Source organism: Nyctereutes procyonoides, unplaced genomic scaffold, assembly GCF_905146905.1.
Source record: "Nyctereutes procyonoides isolate TBG_1078 unplaced genomic scaffold, NYPRO_anot_genome, whole genome shotgun sequence".
Lineage (NCBI taxonomy): Eukaryota > Metazoa > Chordata > Mammalia > Carnivora > Canidae > Nyctereutes > Nyctereutes procyonoides.
Window position 1 is genome coordinate 43037037 of NW_026575049.1, and position 24069 is coordinate 43061105.

Genomic DNA, 24069 nt, shown 5'->3' on the forward strand with positions numbered 1-24069 from the left:
TACATATATTTAGGTCTTCTTTGGTTTATTTCATCAGTATTTCAGAGTTTTAGCACATAGGCTTTATGTATATTTTGTTAGAATTGTACCTACATATTTCCTTCTAAGGGGAGTTCTTTTACATGGTACCTTTTAAAAATTATTCAATACTAATATTTAGAAATATGACAGATTTTTGTGTTTTGACTTTGTATCCTAGAATGTGACTAAACTCATTGCTATGGACTGAATTCTCTCCCTTCAAAATTCATATGTTTAAGCCCTAATCCCTCGTGTGAGTATTAGGAGACAGGGCCTTTTAGGAGGTAATTAAGGTTAAATGAGATCATAAGAGTGGAGCCCTAAGGCAGTAAGAGTGATGTCCTTATAAGAAGAGGAAGAGAAATGCATACAGGAACCTGCACACAGAGGAAAGGCCATGTGAGGACATAGTGAGAAGGTCGACAATCTGCAAGCCAGAAATCAACCTTGTCAACATCTTGATTTTGGACTTCTAGCCTCCAGAATTTTGAGAAAGTAAATTCTGTTGTATAAGTCACCCAGTCTGTCATATTTTCTTATGAAAGTACTAGTAGACTTATAAATAAGCACTCACTTATTTACAGGAGTTTTTGATAGATTACTTGGGACTTTCTATGTAGATAATCATGTAATCTGCAAATAGGGAAAGCTTTATGTCTTCCTTTCTAATATATGTGGTTTTTACTTTTATTTCTTGTCTTATTGCAGAGCCTAGAACTGCCAGTAGTAGTATTTTGAGTAAGTGTGGTGAAAGAAGACATCATTGGCTTGACCTGTTCCCAGTTTTAGGGGGAAGGCATTCAGTCTTTCCCCATTAACTATGATGTTAGTTGAAAGGTTTTGTTGATGCTCTTTATCAGGTTGAAGTGATTCCCTTCTATTCCTAACCTGTTGAGAGTTTTTATCATGAGTTGGCTTTGGAGTTTATCAAATGCTTTTCCTATTTCAAATTGCATGATTATATATTTCTTCTTAGCTTATTGATATAGCAGTTAAGTTTAAATATTTTTTTGAATGATGAACTAGCTTTTTATACCTAGCTTTTATACCTGTTTGGTCATGGTGTATGATTCCTTTTATATATTCCTAGATCCAATTTGGTGATATTTTGTTGAATATTTCTGCATCTAAATTCATGAGAGATATTCACCTGTAGTTGTAATTTTTTGTACTCTTTGTCTGATTTTGATATCAGGGTAAAACTGACCTCATAAAACTAGTTGGGACATTTTCCTTCCCTTTCTATGTCCTGGAAGAGTTTGTGCATATTAGTGCATAATATAAACCTATATTTTTCTTATAGGTTTGGTAGAATTTTTCAGTGAAACTATCTTGTTTTGGAGATTTCTTTTTTTTTTAAAGATTTTATTTATTTATTCATGAGAGACACAGAAAGAGAGAGAGGCAGAGACACAGGCAGAGGGTGAAGCGGGCTCCATGCAGGGAGCCCGATGTGGGACTTGATCCTGGGTCTCCAGGATCAGGCCCTGGATGGAAGGCGGCACCGCCTTCTAAACCGCTGAGCCACCTGGGCTGCCCTTGGAGATTTCTTTTGTGGAAAGTTTTTAATTATTTAAAACCATTTAACTGGTTTTATAGTTCCAGGACTATTCAGGTTAACTATTTCATCGTGGGTGAGTTTAGATTCTTTGTGGATTTCAAGGAATTGGCCCATTTCAACTAATTTGTTGGATTTATGTACGTGGAATTTCATAGTATTTCTCTATTATCCGTTCAAAGGCTTTGGGGTCTGTGGTTGATTCTTTGTAAAACACATTCCACAAGGAACCATATTCTATCAATTCGTATAATTTCTCAATTTGCTAATAATATTCTTTTATGGTCTTTGGATCCTGCACATCTTTAGGGATTATAAAATGGATTTGTAACAGGAATGGCATCTTTAGTTTAGATATAAAATATAAGGTGATGATTGGTTTATCTAGTGTGTGGGCTTTTTGCTGCTGTCAGGCCTCCATTCCTCAGCCTTCAATCAGCTAGCTCCTAGGAAAAGATGGATACAAGCTCAATCACCAATTTTTAGTTCTTCCTCCACCCTCTGTTTTAAATCTCCCCCTTCTATGACAGGAAAGAGATGAAAGCACAATACTTCCTTAGAAAATCTTCAACCCTGCCTTAATATTGTTTTCAAGTCCTCATTTAGTAATTTGGAAAGAAGCTTGGAATAAATTAATAACTTGGTCATTATCTGCTATTATTCCCTCTCTGGAGTTGTTTATCAGAACTGTTCTTACAGTGAGGGATTGTCTTCCTGTTACAGATCAAGAAGCTATGTTCCTTTAAAATAAGTATCTTTTATAGAAACTGTACAATATACCTGGATGTTATAGATATTATCTTTATCAGTAATAATATCAGGGTGGGGTTTATTATTTTCATTTCTTAGAAAAGAACAATAAAGCTAAGAGATGTTCAGTTCAAGAATGTTTCATGTTTCTGGTTGGCTGTCTGACCCTGAAAAGATTACTTAATTGGTAATTAAGCCTCAGTTTCTTGATCTGTAAAATGGTAATAATAATATTACTTAATTCATAGGATTGGTTGAGAATTAAATGTGTCTGGCACATACTAAGAATTCAGTAAATTTTGTCATTATCCTTGTGTTATTACTATAGAATATACTATTTTCTTTGAAACTTTTACTGAATTTGTACTAAATATTCTTTAAAATTTATAAGCATTAAATTGAAAAAATAAAGTTAATTTGTACTCAATTAAGGAAATCTTGACTAACCAGACCACACAAATTATTCCTTAACTTTTTTTTTTTCTTCCCTCAGATCAGGTTTATAAGAAATGAACAGGGTATATTTAAAATAACAGACTCAGTATTCTATGGAAAAACAACCACCTCTGTGCCTTCTTACATTCTTGGTCCTGGAGAGTCCCTGGCTGGTGAGAGCCATCATCATCCCAGATGGCCTTACACAGGTTCATTAGGTTTACCAAGACAGGAAAATGGGCTAATGTTTTGTGCAAAATAGGATTTCTGTTCCCATTTCTCCCCCTCTGACTTCTTTTGCCATGTGACCTTGCATTGCTTCTCAATAGAGTAGATGGAATATACTTCCACACCTACCTGGATTTGGCCATGTGACTTCCTTCAGCCAATAAATTGTGAGCAAATGTGATACTAAGCAGAGGCTTTAAATGCCTGTGTAGTTTGGCTTGGATGCTTTGCTTCTGCCATCTGCCATCTGCCATGACAGGAATGTGCCTTGGGGAGCTGCTGGTCCTGCAATGAGAAGGCACGTGGAACAGACATAAGCTCAAACTGGGGCTTGGGGTCAAGTCCAACTGATTCCTGCAGAAAGCCTGAGGTCAACAAGGAAAAGCAGCATTTGTTGTTACAAGCCACTAAGATCTTGAGTTTGTTATGCAGCAAAAACTGACTAATTACATATGTTTTGGTGAATTTTCAACAATAAGAATTAAAATCTATTGTGTGTGGTGACGATAGGGAGTAGGTATTTCAGACACAGCTTGTCAGGAAATCCATTTAATCAAGTAAAGGCTATAAATTTCCTCCACAGCACTCAGGTGAAAGACACATCAGAGTTCCTTACATTTTGTAAATTCACCAACTCTGCTTTAAGCCATCACCTTTACGGATGGTGGGAAATTACATCTCACTTGTATTTTGAGATCTTCGCCCTCTCTTGGCTTGCTTAGAAACATTGGCATTTACAACATCCAGAAAATTGGGGAAAGGCTTATGACTGCTGTTCCTGAATCTCTTGTCCAAGGCCAGTGGGGAGTGTTCTAGTGTTGCAACCCCATTCTCTTCCTTTGTGCTGAGTTTTTCTGGGCATCACGGCTGAGGCTCTCAAGCAGTAGAACCTAGAGAAGTAGTTCTCAAACTCCAGTGTGCACACAGATCACTTGGCAATCCTGCTAAAATATAACTTTAGATCCAGTGGGTCTGTATTTCTGATGAGCTCCCAGGTGATGCTGACATTGCTGGTCATGAACAACACGTTGAGTAGCAGGAACCCAGAGTCCAGCCTTCCAAGAAGCTACCCTTCCTCATGAGCACTCTGAATAACTGTGGCTCTGGTCTTCAGCACATGTAGGCCACCTGCCCTCCCCCCTTACTAACTCCCTACCTAATCCCACCCTCCAAGGTTGAACCATTCCCTTTGCCCTCTGTCCTTCATTCACTGGAAATATTTCCTTTTCAGGTAACAAGCTTCACAGCTCTCTGAGACTAGGATTTAGAAATTAAAGTCTGGATCCTTCTCTCCCTTGCCAAGAGCATCAAAGACCTCCAGGATTCAAAGGCCTGGCTGTTCTTCCAAAAAGGGAGTCAAAGGAGAAAATTAACTCAATTGGCACTAACAGTAATAAAACTGAATGAATATCTCAATAAACCATCCAGCTACATTGGAACAGCCCAATTCCCTGGATTGCCAACTAGAGAATATTGTCCTGGAGACAGGTCTTTGGCTCAACCTGGTAACTACACATGCCTTCTGTCAGCTCAGAATTCTTGGTCACTTCACATTCAGAGGCCTTGGAAATGCTGATTTTTAGAACTGGCAGTCAAGATAATTAGCATGTAAATCACACCAAAGGGTTATAAGCAGGGCTGATAGGAACCCAGCCTTCAGGGCAGCCTTCCCAGTCCTGCAAGTTGATGGCCAGGAAACTGTTCTGATCGGGTTGCTTTATTTGCTAAATGTTTTGAGTTTAACAGGTTACTTGGGGAATAATTTTGCAGGCATGTATTTGCATGCCTATTCTTATATATCTCATTTTTTTCCAGTGACCTTACAACACTTCCCAAATTTTGGTTTAAGCATCCAACTCATGCATAAGGTAAAATATCCTTCTATCAAGTCAATCTGTGACTGGTTTGCATGAGAATTCCAAGAAGCCAGCAGCCTTATTTTACCAAAACATTAGGCAGAATTTATCCTGGTGGGATGGTGAGGCTGCTGAGTTCCAGGCCCATGGAGGAGACCCAATGGTGGTCTCTCAAAGAGGGTAGGAGGTGTTATAGAGATGTCAGGTACTACTCCAGGCTAACATCAAGACCCTCAAATAGCTAAGGGTGCTTTTGTCTCTTTTCTGGCCATTTCTTTTTCTTTCTTTCTGGCCTTTTCTTTTGTCTTCTGTTGGCTCCCCTTGAGAAGCAGTTTTCAAAGACCTGGGGCTGCCTACTGAGGCTCTAGGTGGGGGCTGGTGAGCTAAGTGCCACAAATCATCTGCGTAAAAGAAAGATATTCCAGCAGGATGGACTCTTTAGTCTGGAAAGGGTTGGGAAGTGAGGCGTGCAAAGAGGGAGTTGAAGATTATAGGCCCCTGGGGGCATTATGGGAATTCCATGGGCTTTGTGTAACCCCCAGTCTCAATTTGCCTGTGATGAACCCCCAAAAGGTCTTCTTGTGCCTGACAGAATGGGTGTCAGGGAAGTGAGGTATTGGGGAAAATGTCTTGCACATATTTAGGCTTGGAGAGAGGCAGAGATCCCAGGGTGTGGTGGAGAAGCTGAGAGAAGGTATGGAGTCCTGGAGCAAGAAGGAGAGGGTCACAGGAAGCTGGCTGGGCCTGACCAAGGTTTCTGGGGCTGAGCAGTAGAAAGGCCAGTGTCCCTAACCCACAGTTTCCCAACCCAGAGTCAGCACTCACAAGAAGTTTTCATGGGCAGAAACTCACCCTCCCTGCTAGCTCTCTGCTAACCCACTTGTTTCATGTTAGTTAAGCCAGGACATGAGTCAGTGTGTTGTGGACACATGGCTGTGGGGCTGGAAGCCATTCTTTAGTACACCTTCAGTTGTGAGGGAAGAAGCCAAAGCCCACTGGTAATTCTCTTCCTTAGCATTCTAGGTACCAGGGTTTTTGAGGTGAATTAGAGATGAACTTGGCCACAGAGGGTCCAGTCTAATGGCCTAGTTCATGTGACTTACTCCAAGTCACACAGTAGTTAGTGACAAGGGTTAACCCAGAAGATCTGGCCTCAGTCTCATAACTTTTCCATCCCTTACACTTCTACCTCTAAAGAGTATCTGTTCCATCACTCTAAGTACATTCTCTCTGTTTTAGTAGGGGAAGAAACCCTATGCTTCTCAGAGTTCAGTCTGCATGTGGATTGCATAGAAACTTATAAAAGGGCAAACTCTGATTTGGTAGCTGTGGAGTGAGGCTGATGTTCTGCATCACTAAGTGGCTCCAAGGTGATGCCACTGCTGCAGGTCCACCAATCACACTTCGATTATCAATGCCTTAATCAACTGTAATCCACTGGTACAGTTCTTGGCTGAAAAGGATTCAGAACCAGTCCCTTCTCAGCAGTGATGGGGGTAGAGAAAAGAGGAGCAAAGGATCTGGGAGGAATTAGTCTGCCTTGCAGAGGTGCAGGAGGGACATGCATGGCAGAGTGCCCTGTGTTTGCCATTCCATAATAAGATGGTCTCCAAGTTCCCTTCCATGTCAAGGATTATAAGAGTGTATCATTCCAGCCAGACCCTAAGGTGGTATGGTGGCTGAATTATTATGCAATTCAAGACTATTAAGTAAAGTAAAGAGCAGAGCTGACAGCCTATGTAGTATTAACTGAAGAGAACCAAGAATGGTTTCCTTTAATTCCTAATTTTAACCTCCTTTAACTCACCCTCTCATGCCCTACTTGGCTAGTGGTTGACAGTTTCCTTTCTCACTAAAACTTGAGATGCTCCAGGATGGCATAATTAAGCCACTACCGGTCCCTACACTCAGTGGGAATGGATCAGCTCTTCTCCACATGGAGAAATCTTAGAGACCCTAGGGGTGAGGTCATCTGAGTTCTAATCCTGACCCTGCCACCAACCGGCTGTGCAACCTTATATAGTTTGTATAGTTTCCTTGGGCCTCAGTTTCCTCTCATGTACGATGAAGGGGGTAGGCCAGGTGGGCACTAAGTTCCTCTGGGATTTAATAGCTCAGTATTTTGTCGGAAACAGGAAGAAGGGAATTAATATGGGCCTCTGAGGTAGAGGGAGGTTGGAATCACTAGCTTTCTTTTTTTTTTTAATTTTAATTAATTTATTTTTTGAATCACTAGCTTTCAAGTGACATCTCCAGACCTGAAAAGTGCGACTCTTAATTCCTAAATGAGACGAGAGCTGTTAAACTGTCAGGAGAGTGCTAGGCAATGGTAAGAGCACAATGACTGTGAGACAGCATCCCCACTTTGCAGGGCCATGGTGAGGATTCAGTGGCCTGCCTGCAGTAGGTCCTCAATGAGTAGGGTATAGGGACACCAAGTGGAAAGGTCAGCTGCAGACAGGGGCTGAGACCAGCTGCCAATTTCTGATGTTGTCCCAGGCCAGCCCTGCTGTCCAGAATTCCCACTCTAGGTTTTTACTCTTTCTTTTCCAATCAAATTTTACCTCAGGTTAGAGCTATTCAAGCAAGTTATTCAGATAACCAAGGCTAAAAATATATGACTTTGGCCAGGAATATCCAGCTAATGATGCCTAGTGCCTCTGTGTTGGCCCCAGTTAAGCAGCCACCTTCAACGCTGTCCTGATCACCAGGGCTCTGGATGACGCATCTCCAGCTCATTATTTCTCCTGTTCTAGAGACTAGAACCAGAATTTACTGCTGCTGTGGGTCAGTAGCTCCCCTCTTCCTCTGTAGTTCTTCTTCCCTCCTCACCCATTCTCTCTTCTTCTCCCCAGGCTTGCTGGCAACAAGTCTCCTCCCAAACCCCTGCCTCCTCTACAGTTCCCCACTTGCCTTTGAATCTTTGTGATGGAAGCCTATTAGAGAGACTTCCTATTTTATGCAGTACTCTAATATTTCCCACAGTTTCAAAGTGCTTGACTTGCCTGTTGGACTTGCCTCAGCTCTTCTTCACACTTGGAGGACCAGGGCTCAGGGGGATCAAGTTGGCTCAAGGCACAACTGTCAGAGTATATGGGTACAGATGAATCCAGAACTCTGGTCGCTCTAAGGCCCTTTGTGGTTCTCTTTGGGAGCTGGTGTGTGTGCTCACCCCTGTGTGCTGGTGGTGCTATTGGCAGGATGGGGTATATGGCACACACAAGTGGGGTCTGGGGCAGGATGTGCTTTATGGAGTAACACAGCTGTCAGCAGAGCCACCTCCTTTCATACCTGTAGCCAGAAGCCAGTTTGCTCAAATGCAACTGGAAAGAATCAGCTCTTGACCCTGATTCTGACCGGGACCAGAGCCGGGGTACTGTGGCTACACCTCTGTCTTGTTTTTCTCTCATCAAGTGCAGATCAGCAACAAGCCTGTTTGTAAACACAGATTCCCACCCCCATTTCTGGGTACTTCCCTGCCCAGCTGTGATTATTAATTTTATGTGTCAACTTGGCTAGTCCATGGTATTCAGTTTCTGGACAAACATGAAAGTAGATGCTGATTTTAGATGAGATTAACACATTCACATCAGTAGACTTTGAGTAAAGCAGATTACCTTTCATAATGGGTGTGGACCTCATCCAGTCCTAGATGTCCTGGAGGTCCTCTAGGGAGAGGGAACTCTGTCAGCTGACTTCTTTCAGATCTAAATGGCAATACCAGCTCTTCCCTGGGTCTCCAGCCAGCCAGCCTGCCCTGCAGAGTTTGGACTTGCCAGCTCCTACAATCATGTGAGCCAATTTCTGAAATCTCTGTCTGTCTCTCTCCTCTACTACCTATCCATCCATCCATCCATCCATCCATCCATCCATCCATTATCTACAGAGAGATAATAATATACACACACCTGTTGGTTCTGTTTGTCTTGAGAACTTGACAGATATGCCATTTGAGGTGACCACAGAATCCTGAGGAATAACCCAGAGACAACACCAATGGCAAACTAATGAGGATTGATCTCTTTATCTGTCTGAGGTGAGACTGGACACTGGTGGTTAAAATTCTGGACAGACTGGCACAAGGTGCATCCCTGTTGTCCTAATAACTTTTTGCTGTATCTAAGGGATATAGGGGTGGGACTGTACTTTCATAAATTCCCAGCTGAGTGTATGTCCTAGGTGTCATTTTTTCACATCAAGTTTAAATACTTAATTTATCTTAAAAGTGAGATAATTTCTTACTTTACTCTTTCTTCAGAGGAGACCATCAATATCTGTTCTGGGGTTCTGAAGAATCACACCCAATCAATGCATTCTGGGGATTGCTCTTTGTTAAATGGCAGGAGGAGGCCCAAGAGACAGGATCCAGGTCTAGGAGGTACGTGTAAGTCCTTGTTTCTCTATCTATAAAATGGGCACAGTGATGGCTGCCATCACCATCATCACCATCATCATTGTCACCCACTGGACTACTACGGAGAGAGAAATGATCATAGAAATGTCCTCGTTCCTCCTCATTCTTTATCCCTTCTTGCTCTCTTTTCATTGGTTGCTTCTCAAGGGATGAATAACGCTCCCCCAGAACTAAGCTGGGAGTTAGCAACCAATACAGTACATCAATCTAAGCTAAAAGGTAAGGCTTTCAGGTCAGTAGGTTTTGATGTTTGTCTCCATTCCCCTCACCTCCAGCTTCTGCAATGCCTGAGCCATTCTAGCCCCTTTACTGGGTATGGAAGGAGCAGAGTGATTTTGCTGATACTGCAGAGGAGACCCAGGATGGCTGACAGGAGGCTCAGGCACTACAGCAAGCCTGAGGTGGGGGGTCGTTCTAAGGGGAATGGGGCTCCCTATACCTCTCAGACCATACCTCATAGGTCAAAGGCCAAGAGACTTGGGTACTAACCCTAGATCTGCAATTAATCTTCTGTTTGAACTTGCACAGGCCACTGAACAGAACTAAGGCTTAGAGCCTTAGCTTCCTTTTTGTAAAATAGAGATGATATTACTGCTCTGTGTGCACATACACAGACACACACACACACACAATCTTTTGATATCAGCATTAAAAAATCTTTTCCAGTTTTACTGAGAAATAATTGACATATATCACTATATAAACTTATTTAGGGTCTATGGCATGATGGTTTGAGTTAAGTATATTGTCAAATGATTATCATAATAGGTTTAGCTAACACCTACCTTCTCACATAGATTCAATGAAAAGAAAAGAAAGAAGAGAAGAATAAAGGAAAATATTTTTCTATGGTGATGAGAACTCTTAGGATCTATTCTGTTAACAACTTTCCTATATATCGTACAGCAGTGTTCACTATAGTCATCATGTTGTACACTGTATCCCTAGTATTTATTTATATTATAACTGGAAGTGTGTACCTTGTGACCACCTTCTTGCAAGTCCCCCTCCCCCTGATCCTCACCTCTAGTAACCACAAGTCTGATCTCTTTTTCCAGGTGTTTGATTTTTTTGTGTTTGTTGTTTTGTTTTAAAGATTCACATAAAAGTGAGATCATACAGTGTTTGTCTCTGTGTCTGACTTATTTCACTTAGCAAAATGCCCTCTAGGTCCATCCATGTTGTCCCAAATGGTAGGATTTCCTTGTTTGTTTTTTTAATGGCTGAATAATATTCCATATTCCATTTTATCTATATATATATATATATATATATATATATATATATACACACACAAACTTGGGGCACCAGCATTTTTCAAACTGAGATTGTTAGAATCACCTGCACCAAGTCCCCAAGGATCTTGCTAACATGCAGACTCCTGGACCTTATCCTGGTCTTTACTGAATTAGATTTTCTGGGGCCAGGAATCTGCATTTTAACAAGGGCACCAGGTAATTCCCAATGTCATATTTTGTCCCAATTATTCACATTTATGTTATTCCACTGAGAGAATGGAATTCTAATTCTAGTCTTACTAGAATAATGAACTGTCCACACACAGGCCACCGTCTCTTTTTCTTTTTAAATTAAAAAAATATGTATTTTTATAACATCCTTGGGGAAAAACATGTTTTAGATAATTTACTCTTTTGAGCAGAACAATGTTGTGGTAGAGGGACTAGGAAAAGTCTCCATTTCTCCACTATTCTTTGTATCCACATCACTTATAATGTGACATTGCCATATCTTCCATCAAAAGGTAGAGTCTATTTCTTTCCCCCATGAATCTGGGCTGCTCTGTGTTTTGCTTCAGCTAATAGGATGCAGGGAAAGTGATGCATGTCCTTTCCACTGGAAGTCTGAAAAGGTTCCACCTGCTTCTACTTTTCTGGATTCCTACCACTGCCCTGTGACAAGCTCAGGCTCTCCTGCAGGGAGGTGAGAGACCATGGGAGGGAGAGCCCTGGTGCCTAGACATGGACATCCTAGATGTTTACAGCCCTAAAGCAAATAGCCCCCAAATAAGGCAGCTAAGTGAAGAGCAACAGAGCTGCCTGCTGAACCCACAGATGACCACAGATGCCTGAAATCAAAAAGAGCTGCCTAGCTGACCTGTAGACTGTAGTTTTAAAATATAGGTTTTATTATGGCTCAGGTATGGTAAAACCAAGAGATCAGGAGATGACTGCCATTGAAAACATAGTTTGTTATTCTTACAGATCCCGAGAGAAGGGTGCACACCATACCACAACACAGAGGGCCTCTTGGGGAAGCACCAGGGTCAATCAGGAGACAAAGGGAGAAGAGAGAAAAGTGAACAGGAGCTTTTATTGTAGTTTCCGTTTGACTGACACAGGGTAAGCATGCTCAGAGAAGGGTTGGTTAAAATTTGGTAATTTCAGCAGGCTCTGGGCTGTCCTTAGGTGTCTGATCCAGGCCTGGAGTGATTAGGGCTGAAAAGTGAAAAGTGGCTCAAGTGTGAAAGCCAGGGAGGTGAAGAAGGCAGTTAAGGTATGGGCTCTGGAGTAGTCCATGTGAAAGGTGTGACCCTAGCTGAGTCATTTACTCTCTCTAAGAAACAGCTAACCTTGGGATGAGCAGTCTCTCCAAGATATCCAAGTATCAGAAAAGAAAAGGCAAGGTTAGTTCAACTGTGAGTAATATAAACAGATATTGTTTTAAGCCATTGGGTTTTGAAGTAGTTAGCGATGCAGCAACAGCTGATTCCGACAAATGCCAATGAGGAACGCTGACAATGAAAAGGTGGCTACTAAAATGTTAATATTTGGGCATATTTTCCAAAATTGAAGTTCAGGCAGCAGGAAGCACTGGGGCAGGCTGCAGTGGCCACTGGCCATGGGCAACTTGCTTCTGTTCTAATACAACTAATTTACTAATAATTTTCCCAACTTGATTGTTCCAGTCAATTCAGCCTGGAGCTGTCATGGTTACTTCCCCATGTGGGGTCCTCCTGTCTCCATACTCTTTTTCTCTCTGCAAAAAGTGGAGTTAGTTTAGGCTTAAGTGTTTACAAAACCAATGATAAAAACACTAAGCAGTTTGCTCTCAGGAAGTTATTTTTTAGACCTATGATTGTCTAGAAGGTGGAGTCTACCCACATATTTCACCCCTAATCAGGAACATGTAAGGAGCCACATGCAGTACCCCCAAAAAAGCATATTTAACATTACAGAAACATTTAGTGTTATAAAATGAAAAAAAGCTATTAGTGTTTTTGCAGTACAGACCACCCAAAACACAATTCAACAGAAATTTTGTGGGCAAAGGAAATATGTAAAAGATACAGTGATTTTCAGCTGGGAACATTTCCGGATTTGAGGGTGAGGTGGGAACAATGTGAGATTTATGCATTCACAAGAAGGGGCCTGGGTAATAAAACTTGAAACTCTCTTTTAGAAGACTAAATAGTGCACTATAATAGTGCTTTCATAGTAAGGATTAAGTGGTCTTCCAGTAAGGATGCTCAGTGAGATCTTAATAATGGAAATAACCGCTTCATATGTAGCATGTGGTTTCTGTGAACCACAGCTCTTGCCATATTAATATCACTGAAATCCATTAAAAATCCCTTCTGGAGATTCCTAACTAAGAACATTTATTTCAGACAGGATGATTTAAAAAAATTAAAGCATATACCAAACTTGGTCAAAATTAATCAAGTCCTCTGAACATTACTGGCACATCTCTCTGAAATGAATGCATCATGGAAATGACAAATGCATCTTTAAAGGAAAAACTCAGTTCAGTCTCCTAAGTAGGGAAAAATCCAGTCTTCCACCTCCTTCTGCATTTCTCTTTCCTGTGTCCCCTTTACTACTCAAACACTCATAATACTTCTGACACCAGATGTGTGGGGGGTTTCCTGCACATCAAGCGATTCTCTGTGACACCAGCTGGGTGTCCTACAATGTAACTGGCACAATTCTAATGCCATTTACATGGAGATAGCATCACATCCCATAGGTTGAGAGCTCAGTCCCACAAGCCTGCTCCCACCCCACTTCAGATGCCAACTGCAAGCAATATGTCCCTAGGTTACCCACAACTTCCGTTCTATTTGGCTACAAGTTGGGGGTTCCTGTGGCCTCTCCTTAAGGTTCGATGAATTAGCCAGAGCAGCCCACTGAGCTCAGGGAAACACTTACTTGTATTTACCAGTTTATCGAAGAATATAGTAAAGGATATAGATGTATAGCCAGATGAAGAGATATATAGGTTCGGGTCTGGAAGTGTCCCAAATGCAGGAGCTTCTGTCCCCATGGATATGGGTGTGTCATCCTCCTGGTATGGATGCGTTCATCCACCTGGATGCTTTCCGAACCTCCTACTATTAGGATTTTATAGAGGCTTCTTCATATAGGCATGATCAATATTAACTACATTCTAGCCCCTCACCCCCTATATGAAAGGTTGGGGGTGGGGCTGAAAAGTCCTAGCTTCTAATCATGGCTCGACCTTTCTGGTGACTAGCCCCCATCCAGGAGCCACCCAGAGTCATCTCAGTAAATCAAAAGATACTCCTAACATTCCTATCACTTAGGAATTTACAAAGGTTTTGGGAGCTCTGTGTTGGAAATGAGCGGCAGGACAAATGTATGTTTTCTGTTATCTAGTAGCATCTCACTCGGCTTTGGTGACAGGAGTTAACACTGCTTCCCAAGTTTGTTGCACTGGTGACTGCAGTGGTTCAGCCAGGAAAAAGTTCATCTCTGGTTTTCCAAAACCAGTTGGGAAGCAACTCCCTATACCTGCAGAGTTTCACATGATTTACCAAAGGTTTCAGTTGAAATCCATCCCATGAACCACTTCTGAACAAGCAGCAAGGAGGTGATGAAGATGGTATCAGGGGAGGGGAAAGTAATTGCCTGAGCACAGAAGGAAGTGTAAAGGAGTCAAACTGATCTCCCGGAGGGTGAGAGCTGGGAGGGTAAATATCCTTCCCCTAAAATTCCTGGCAGGTGTTTCCACCAAATGCCAGATGCCTGAAGACGCAGCCATTTTGCTAGATGGGGGAGGGGACGGGGGCAGAGATGGGGCTGCTGAAGGACAGAAGATACACACTTGGCACTAAGGGTTCTTGCATCAATTAGATGATCTTAGGGTAGCAGGGTTCTTGGGGCCTGGCTGTGTTGATATATTCAGGGGAAAAATCCAATTCCGTGGCAATGCCTAGGGACAAAGTAGCTATGTTCCATGCCAATGACCCTGGAGCCCCTCTCTTTTTCCTCAGCACTGTGCATGGCAGTGCACAGCACCTCCTTTCCCTGGGCTCCATCAAACCACACCCTACAGTGCCTACAGTGATGTTCAAGTGGTCTATTTGTAGAAGCTATGCATGAGAATTTGGTCATAAAAAAGTGAGCATGTGAAAGTAAAAAACACATGGTGTCGTCTGTTCTCAATGTCTTGCCAGGGGTCAGGTGCAGACAATCTCCCTCTTCTAGACAGTTTCCCTCTATGATGAACTTACTATAAAAGTGACTTATCTTCCTGAATCCACATTGTTCAGGCTGTTTCAGTATCTGCCTATGTCCCTAGAGTAAACTTGGTATAGTTGTTTTTCTAGCAGAGGGAAGAGTTGCGAGTGTTATCTAGTTGCTCCCATTAGCCCTCCCTAAGGTCACTGAGAGCCTTCTGCTGGGTGGCAAAAATGGGGGGGAAAAGTGTATGGAAACTATATGGAAAAAATATGACCTTTTGGGGTCAGCTTTTCAAAGAGTCAATTACAGTTGAAATTAGGAGACGGAAGGAAGTTAAAGACTGGAAGCAATAGCAAGGCATGAGATTCATCCAGCCTCCAGATATATATTGAGCACCAACTTGAGCCAAGCACTATTCTAGGTCTTGAGATTACAGAATCTAAATTGGAATTTGAAACTGGATTCAAATGTACATAAAAACGGGCCAACGTAGATAATTGGTGTAGGGACTGAAGATACTTCTGCAGACTTTGAAGACCCCACCGGCGGTGGCAGTGGAGGTGGAGGTGGGCGTGGCAGTCCTTAATACGGATGTTGCCTCTGTCACTGGGGATGCCCCAAGTGCCCTTGTCCTGAAGTGCCCAGAGAAAGACCTGTGCCATCTATTTTCAGATCACGAGGACATTTGGTGGGCTGCTCTGACGAATTTCCTCTGCTGTAGAAGGAGAGGGGCTGTTTATGGATTTCTGGAGGAGGGACTGTTGCCTGATTCTCTTTGCTTGCCCTACTCAGAAAAATGTTCAGATTTCTTTTTAAGGCGATGCATGCAGGATCATTCTATTGCAAGCTATGCATATGTATCTGTTTAATTTTAACTCAAGCTCTTTACCAAAAAGCAAGTTCATTTACTCAGAGCCTAGACAGAAGGCTTTCCCAGTCCTGACACCTTGCTTATTTGCTACTTAAAGTCTTTTGGAAGAAAAGAACAGATTTTTGCATTTTGTTCCCTTTCTTACTTCAGAAATTAAAAAAAAAAAAACCCACACAACTGTCCTAATTGGAAAGGATTCTTGATCTATTTCATTGCAGTCTGTTTATTTCTGGTAAGTATCCAGAACATTTGGCCCCTACCCCTGCCAAGGCTGCTCTCCAACAACATTTCAACTTTGTTCCAGAGCAGTTGGAGTTTCACAGCAGCCCAGAAATCTCTGTAGAGAGCCCCAGGTGACATGCTGGGGCATAGGTCTCCCCTCTCGGGCCTATCCTCAGCTTCCTTTTAGGCCCACCCAAGCTGCTCAGTCACAATGGCTCTCCTGTCTTCTCCGTTCTGCCCACCTCTCCACATAGAGTTGCCCCACCCAGCTGTTGCCACACTCTGTGTGCAAGCATGGGAACTGGGAGATTGTGGGGATCAAAATCTAATTCTGGAACCAACTAGAGTCCCTGGTGTATTGCAAGAACCCAGGACAATTCCAGCCTGTGCAGAGCTGCATTGGGTTAAGCTGTGGATGGTAAGATTGGAACAGGGCCAACAGTGGAGTTGTAGCATACAGGCTAAAAACAAGGTTTCCTCATAAACACATGACACAGATGAAGTCATCATCAAGAATAGCCTTAGGGATTCGTGGAGGAGTGGAAAGGCCACCAAGATAATAGGCAGTCGTGGTGGGGATCCTTATTATGAGGCATCAAAAAAAGGACCCTAGAGGGCAGCCCTGGTGGCACAGTGGTTTAGTGCCACCTGCACTGAAGCCTGGGGTGTGATCCTGGAGTGTGATCCTGGAGACCCGGGATCGAGTCCTATGTCGGGCTCCCAGCGTGGAGCCTGCTTCTCCCTCTGTCTGTGTCTCTGCCTCTCACTCTCTCTCTCTCTGTGTCTCTATGAATAAATAAATAAAATCTTAAAAAAAAGGACCCTAGAGATGATCTAGACTGAAGGTGGTGCACTAGGAGCCTGCAGATATATTCTACTTGATCCACGAAGTGTGTGTGTACATGTGCATTTTGCATGTGTGTGTGTGCACACAAGTACATGTGTGTATGTGTTTTCCCCCAAGTTGACATAGTATGCTTTTAGATAACACATATGCTCTCTACTTTGCTTCACTAATGTATATTACCATATTACCTGCTGGAACAGTCATGAGGGGCCAGAAAGGGGGATGCAAATTGATGCAGGAAGAATGTACCTCCATCATGCCTCAAATTGCACTCTGCTGAAAGCCTTTCGAAGGCGAACACAGAAGCTTTGTATTAATTTCTCCAAATGGTCAGACTTGGAAATGAGCATGGTAGTGGTGCTTTCCTCCCCCTCATAGAAATCACAGCTTCAAAGAGTTCCATTTGCTATAGACTCTAAAACATGCTTAGGGGCTGTCAGGAGGAGAAACCTTGCAGGAAGAGGTGCAGGAGTGTCTAGGAGCCAGTAGCAGCAGGGCTTAGAAAGTGCAAACAAAATTAAACTTCCTGCAGGTGAGCTGCTTACCTGCCCCCTGTTGCACTGGCTGGTGAAGGACCTAGAGGTTTAAGGGCTGGAAACAGAAGCTCTTGTGGAACAGTTTGATTCAGAGAAGCCAAGGAGGCAGAGTTCCATAAAGAATCACATAGTATTTTCAGGAAGCAGTCTGTCCTGTGGAAATAGAGAATGAGAGGTCCTTTGGGATCAAGGATTCTAGAAGGCTGCTTTTGCCTCACCCCTACTTACAGCCTCCTGCAGAAAGCTTTATTTAGGAAAGTCCAACTCATATACTCTATAAGTAATGAAAAAGAAAACAGAATAGCTCCCAAGCAAGCATACTGTAAGACACAAAGAACAGCAAATCATGTCACAGAAGAACATGCACCAGAAAAATGTGACCTGGAAGAAATGAAATTATGATCAAACATCCCTCCACGAATTAGAGACAAAGCACAACCAAAAAAAACCTTAGCAAAATAATGTGGTCTCTAGAGGGAAACCACAAAGCACAAATGCAAGTACTCAAATACAAGATGACAAGGCAATGAGAGGTGATGAGACAGGACTAAAAGACTCAGGAAAGATAGAAAAAATAAAGCCATCATCACACGAGCGAAGACAAAATTGGATGGAGCTAAAAAGCAGTGAAGTCACTGCAGCAAATGCTGTGCAGGAAGCCAAGGGCAGAAATATGAAATGCAAACTACATGAACTAGAGATGGGAGTTTAAAACAATCAAAGGGGACATGACAGTGATAGCAGAAAGTCAAAAGAAAGCCAGCATATGCAAAATTGGGGTCCCTGAAGAAACCAAATAATACAAAGTAACAAATATTTTAAAATATAATACAAAGCATTTCTCAAAATGAAACAAGACTTGAATCTACTTGTTGGATGTTCACACCACTTCCCACAGAAACCTGATCCAGGACAGTCACCATATGAGACATAGTCTAGTCTAATTATTGATGTAAAGAGAGCATCCTTTGGGCAGTAAAGCATAAAAAAATCAAGTCACTTACAAAGAGAAAAAAAAATCAGATTGAACTCAAATTTCACCCAACAGCGTTTAACATTAGAAGAAAATGGAGAGGGGTGCCTGCGGGGCTCAGTCAGTTAAGCATCTGGCTCTTGGTTTTGGCTCAGGTCATGATCTCAGGGTGCTGAGACTGAGCCCCACATCTGGCTCCGTGCTCAGTGAGAAGTCTGCTGGAGATGATCTCCCTCTGATTCTCCCTTTGCTTGTGAGCTCTCTCTCTCTCTAAAATAAATAAATAAAATCTCTATATAAAAAAGAGAGAATGGAGAAACACTTAGAAGATATTTAAGGAAAGTGCAAACCAAGAATTTTCTATCATCCAAGCTGTTCGACAATTATAAAGCCTATTGCAAACCATTTAAATATGTAGGAAGTCAGAAAGTATTGTTTCCATGAACCTTTCTTGAGGAAACAACCAGAAAATGAACTTCATCCAACTGAGACTCAACTGCAGAAACTTTAGCCAAGAGTGTGACTGTAAGCCTTGATTATATTTAGGTTTGGATCTAAAAGTAAATGTGAAGTGGGGATTGGAGTAACAAAATAGAATATAAGTGTCGTATGCTCTGACAATGTAGAAATAATACAACTAGCAAACACTGGGATGGGAAAGGGTAAAGATGTCAGGAAGCTCAGCGATGGACTTATCTATAAAATCAGGGACATAGGGGGAAGAATTTAAAGACTCAAATAGCAGAACATATCTTTTTAAGAGTCCAAAGTAAAAACTAATAAAGATAATATTATTGACTAAAGTAGGAACTGGACGAGAGATAGAAGAAAAGGAAGAAAATACATATGAATTTTATTATTGCTCAAAACAGTCTAAAAAGCAGATGATTGAGGATTTTGTCTGACAATTATAATCATTAAAACAATATTACAATTCCCCTTCAGTATCAGAAAACTTTGTTTCTTCTCTCGAAAACTTTTCTCTTCTCTTCCCCTTCCCTCCTTTTCTCTCTCCTCTATTTCTCAGCCTGTACCCCCACCCAAGAAAACAAACAGACCTTATATTGAAAGATTTAAAATACTGTACTCAGAGAACAAAATGCAGATTTTCCAATTAATACTGTTATAATGTCTATATTATCCAAAGCAACCCACACATTTAATGCAACCCCTATCAAAATACCAACAGCATTTTTCACAGAGCTAGAACAATCCTAAAATTTGAATGGAACTACAAAAGACACCGAATAGCCAAAGCAATCTTAAAAAAGAAAAACAAAGCTGGAGGCATCACAATTTCAGACTTCAAGTTCTATTACAGAATTGTAGTGATCAAAACAGTACAATACTGACACAAAAATAGACACATAAGGGCACGTGGGTGGATCAGTTGGTTAAGCATCTGCCTTCAGCTCAGGTCATGATCCCATAGTCCTGGGGTTGGGCTCCTTGTTCAGTGGGAAGCCTGCTTCTCCCTCTCCCTTTACATGCTGCTCCCTCTGCTTGTGTGCTCACTCTCTCACTCTCTCTTTCTGTCAAATAAAATAAATAAGATCTAAAAAAATTAGACACATAAATCAATGGGACAGAATTGAAAACCCAAAAATGAACACACAATTATACGGTGAATTAATCTTCAATAAAGCAAAAAAGAATTTCCAATGGCAAAAATAATGTCTCTTTAACAATGGCGTTGGGAAAACTGGACAGCAACATGCAAAAGAATAAAACTGGACCACTTCCTACACTACGCATAAAATTAAATAAAAAATAGATTAAAGGATTAAAGACCTAAATGTGAGACCTGAAACTATAAAAATCCTAGAAAAGAACACACGTAGTAACTTCTTTGACATTGGCAATAGCAATGTCTTTCTTGGTATATCTCTTGAAACCAAAAAATACGTAAAATATAAAAAATAAATTTAAAAAACACCTTATTGGAACTACATCAAAATAAAATCTTCTGCACAGTGAAGGGCACAATCAACAAAACTGAAAGGCAATCCACAGAAGATATCTGCAAATGACCTATCTGATAAAGGATTAATATCCAAAATATATAAAGAACTTATAAAACACAACAACCCAAAAATGAAAAATCCGATTAAAAAGTGGGCAAAAGACATGAAAAGGCATTTTTCCCAAGAAGACATACAGATGGCCAATGGACACATGAAACGATGTTCAGCATCACTGATCATCAGGGAAACACAAATCAAAATTACAATGGGATATCACCTCATACTTGTCAGAATGGCAAAAATCGACAACAGGTATTGGTCAGGATGTGGAGAAAGTGGAACCCTCTTGCCACTGTTGGTGGGAATGCAAACTGATGCAGCCTTTCTGGAAAATAGTATGGAGGTTCTTCAAAAAGTTAAAAATAGAACTACCCTATGATCCAGCAATCTACTACTACGTATTTGCCCCCAAAATACAAAACTACTAATTCAAAGGGATATATGCACTCTGTTTATAGCAGCATTATCTATAATAGCCAGATTATGGAAACAGCTCACATGTCCATTGGCTGATAAATGAATAAAGAATAGGTGGGGTGTGTGTGCATGCATGTGTGTGTGTGTGTGTGTGTATGATACATATAATGGAATATTACTCAGCCATAAAAAAGAATGAAATCTTGCCATTTGCAACAACGTGGACAGAGCTAGAGTATTATGCTAAGTGGAGTAAGTCAGTCAGAGAAAGACAAATACTGTATGATTTCACTCATTATGGAATTTAAGAAACAAGACAAGCAAAGGGGGGGAAGAGAGAGGCAGACCAAGATACAGACTGTCATAGAGAACAAACAGATGGTTACCAGAAGGGAGGTGGGTGGGGGGATGGGTCAAAGAGATGATGGGGATTAAGGAGGGCACTTGTGATGAGCACCTGGTGATGTATGGAAGTGCTGAATCACTAGATTGTGTACCTGGAACTAATATTACACTGTATGTTAACTAACTGGAACTTAAATAACTTTAAAAAATACAGATCTTCTTCAACTTACATAGGGCTACATCCCAATAAACCTATCATAAATTGAAAACAATGTAAGTTGAAAATGCATTCAATGCACCCTAACCTCCCGAACATCACAGATTATAGCCCAGCCTACCTTAAACATACTCAGAACACTTACATTAACCTACAGCTGGGCAAAATCATCTCTCACAAAGCCCATTTTATGAGAAAGTATTGAATATCCCAGTGATTGGAGAATACTATGCTGAAAGTGAAAAGCAAAATGGTTGTATGGGGATAGAGCAGTTGTAAATATGTTGGTTGTTGATCTTTGTGATCATGTGGCTAAGGCAGGTCTGTGGCTCCATGCCTCTGCCCAGCACTGAGAGAGGATCAGGCCACAAATCACCAGCCCTGACAAGGTCCAAATTCAAAATCTGAAGCATGGTTTCTACTGAATGTGTATCACTTTTGCAACATCTTAAAGCCAAAAAATCATTAAAGTGTAACCATTGTAAGTCAAAGACCATCTGCAATGTGCCAGATCTAAGATCAAACTCATACTAAGAAACATAAATGGGATTATTAAAATAAATGATTTTCACATTGTATCATAAAGCATAGCCAAATCTTATGCTGTTTAAAAGCAACATATCTCAAAAAAATTAAAAAATAAAAGCAACATGTCTCAGGTAGTAAATAAATCATTAAGGTTGAAAATGAAAAGGATGGCCAACATGTACCAGACAAGCACAACCGAAAGAAAGCAAGTACTGTCAGTTTACCTTCAAAGAAGAGTAAATTCAGGACAAAAACCATTAAATGAGACAAATTAGGGGGTATTATAATGTTAGAGAATGCATTGCACAATGAAGACAGAATAATGAATGAATATCTATGGATAAAATCACAGGACAGCAATATTCCCAAGGCAGAAATTACAGAAGATATAAGGAGAAACAGAAACACACTTGTCATAAGGAAACTTTTCCATCCTATTAATTCATGTTAGAATTAATGTCAAATAACAAAAAGAAGTCAAAACTAAGAATGTTGATCTGATTAATATATGTCAAAATCTACATGCTGAAAATGAAGGATCTACCTTCTTTTCAAGGGTCAAGGGAACACACATGAAAAGTGACCACATGATAGACTACAAGGAACATCTTAATGAATTTTCAAAAGGAGAAACAGTACAGGCAAAATACTCTGATCATAAAATGGTTAGTCTAGACACTAATAACTAAATAGAAACTAACAGAAGAAGATTCTTCTATCTGAAATTTTTAAAAAGATAAACAAATCTCTCCTAAATATCTCTTAGGTCAAAAGAGAAAAATGCATGTCAAATTGCAGAGATTTTAGGAAATGACAATTGAAAAAATGATACAACACAACCTGTGACTTACAGCTGAAGCAGTGCACATCATTAAATGTTTGTGTCAATAAAAATAGAAAGGATAAAACAATTATTTAAACATCTAATTCAAGTTTTAAGACCCTCACTCTTTTTAAACCCAATCATCAACTTTAATGTGTTATATTAAAGTAGACTTACAGAGGCATAATTGATGTACAATCACCTGCACACATATTTAAACCCTATAGTTTGGCAAGTTGTGACATACATATCCACCTGTGAAACCATCACATGAGCATATCCACCCCCCCAAATGTCTGACGTTCTTTTGTAATTCCCCTCCCTTGCCTCTCCCACATCATCTCAATCACTGATTTAATTTCTGTAAATATAGATTCATTTGCACCTTCTAGAAGTCAAAAATATAAAATTATAAAGTATTACGTAGCTCCTTTCATTCAGCATAATTATTTTTAGATTTATTGAAATATTTACATGTAATGATATGATGTCTTGGGATATGCCTCAAAACTACCTGGCAGTGGGTAGGGGGAACAGGTAGAGGTGAAATGAACAATAAATGTTATCATTTATCAGCAATAAATGTTAATTACTAAAGCTAAACCAGAAAATTCATTTTACTATTCTGGCTACTTATATAAATGTTTCAAATTTTCCATAAGAAAAAGTTCTTAAAAATCACTTCTGGGGGATGGGGTAACAAGGTGATGAGCATACAGGAGGGCACGTGATATAATGAGCACTGGGTGCTATATACAACTGGTGAATGACTGAACTCAACTTCTGAAACTAATAATACACTATATGTTAATTAATTGAATTTAAATAAAATAAAATTTAAAAATATTACTTCTGCTCCACCTTACTATTCTTGTGCTATTTAATGTTACTGCATATCTTAAATTCTTGTCTATTACTGTTATTCGAAATAACTGTCCTTGAATTTACCTTTTGAGGTTTTAAAATCCAAACTTTATATCTTCAGGACTCTAGAACAGTGGACCAATTCTACTTAACAACAGAATGAAACAAATCCTCCACTTGAGTTGAGTTTTTAAAGTGCTGGTTGCTAGACTTCATGAATACTCATGTCCAAGAGAGGGAACATTGGAGCCCACTAGATGTTTTGTGTCTTAGAGACACAGCAGGTGAGATCGGCATCAGATGGCCAAGTTTTCTGAGGGAAGACACATTTGCAGAACTGGGGAATTTGCCAGCAAACATGGTGGTCTTGTTTCTCAGGGGAAGGAAAGCATGAGTGAAGACTGTGGGCCAGAGATGATGTAATTAGTTATTATCAATCAAATCATATAAACAATGAACCACGTAAACGATGTAAACAGTCTACCATATGAACAATGTAAATAATGAACCATGATGTGTACACATTATTTTTTCAATTAAAGCATTATCTTTAAAAGTTAGTAAAATGAAAATTGCAAAAGGAAACAGACTAAAACAGTGCTCCAGCTTCCTCTGGTGTTAATGAGAATTTGCTTGTTAAGGAGAGCTGGCCACTCTTCCTCTTATACTGAATGACTCTACGTCTGCTCCACTTTC

At 40.7% G+C, this 24069-nt stretch overlaps 1 long non-coding RNA gene across 1 annotated transcript in view; it reads right to left on the reverse strand.

The window, feature by feature from the left end:
- The window catches only part of LOC129511258 (uncharacterized), a 119419-nt gene that overhangs the window by 11829 nt on the left and 83521 nt on the right, over positions 1–24069 (reverse strand). Inside the window, exon 2 of the long non-coding RNA XR_008664786.1 lies at positions 3122–3277. This is a non-coding gene — a long non-coding RNA (uncharacterized LOC129511258). The remainder of the gene's footprint in view (positions 1–3121; positions 3278–24069) is intronic.